The 1,235-nt window shown below is 34.4% G+C and overlaps 1 pseudogene; it reads left to right on the forward strand.

The window, feature by feature from the left end:
• Positions 1 to 241: 241 nt before the first annotated feature.
• On the forward strand, positions 242 to 783 carry LOC108516909 (tripartite motif-containing protein 51 pseudogene; annotated as a pseudogene).
• Positions 784 to 1,235: the final 452 nt, after the last annotated feature.

Raw genomic sequence — 1,235 nt, forward strand, 5'->3', positions numbered from 1 at the left:
TTACATGGGAAACTGGATTAAAAACAGGCTGTTTTATATTCAACTCTCAATTTTTGAGTTTTCAATACATTTCAACGTTGCTTTTTGGGATGTTGTTTTTCTATGAGAATAATTAATCATTCCTATACTTGATTAAATGTTGTAATCAAAAATTCTCCTGTCCTTTGTAACTTCAAATTTCTTGGTAAAGTAAATTCTTGGTAGAACAAATCTTTCCCTCAGATTCTAATTTCTATATTACATGTATCATACTTTTTTTTTTTTTTTTTTTTACTATTTTTCAATTGATTTTACTCTGCATCCTGAAAGACGCAATAGTCATATCTTCCTGTATGGAGAATTGAGAAGCATGAATGTTGGATGTGACCCTCAAGATGATCCCCATATCACTGCAAAATCTGAACGTTTTCTTGTATGGGGTGCTCAGACTTTCACATCTGGCAAATATTATTGGGAGGTTCATGTGGGGACTCTTGGAATTGGGCTTTTGGTGTCTGTAACAATTATTGGAAAGAGAAGAGACAGAATGATAAGATAGATGGAGAGGAGGGACTCTTTCTTCTTGGATGTGTTAAGGAGGATGCTCACGGCAGTCTCTTTACCACCTCCCCACTTGTGGTGCAATATGTTCCAAGACCTACCAGTTGAGTAGGATTATTCCTGGATTGTGAAGGTAGAACCATGAGCTTTGTTGATGTTGATCAAAGTTCCCTTATATACACCATCTCTAATTGCTCCTTCTCAACTCCTCTCAGGCTTGTCTTTTGCTGTAGTCACTTCTGATCAGAGACAAGTCAGAAGTGTGTCTATATGCTGTGGGAACCCATTTATCACAGAAAGTCCTCTTTTTTGCACCTCATCAAACAGGACAAATAAGTTATATTTAATGTCTTTAGTTGTGTTCTAATGTCATCAAACCTCATTAATAGTGTTTCTATTAAATATGGCGAAAACATTAAAACTATGTGTATTGGTTCTTTGTTTAATCATTTTAGGAAAATCACTACCCATGATGTATGGAATAGAATATATTCTCTGGTTTTTCATTATTTCTGAATGTCACAAAGTGAAACAATAGATGACAGAGTTGTCTAAATGAAGTTAAAATCAAAGGAAGAAAGTAGGGATCTTGGGCTTCATGAAAAAACTTGGAGTCAAAAGACTCAATGGTAATCTGGCAATATTTTCTGTCTCTTCATCTAACAGTATTATACTTATCCATGTATTTTATTTAT

Source organism: Rhinopithecus bieti, unplaced genomic scaffold (genome assembly GCF_001698545.2).
Source record: "Rhinopithecus bieti isolate Rb0 unplaced genomic scaffold, ASM169854v2 scaffold_39390, whole genome shotgun sequence".
Classification (NCBI taxonomy): Eukaryota; Metazoa; Chordata; class Mammalia; order Primates; family Cercopithecidae; genus Rhinopithecus; species Rhinopithecus bieti.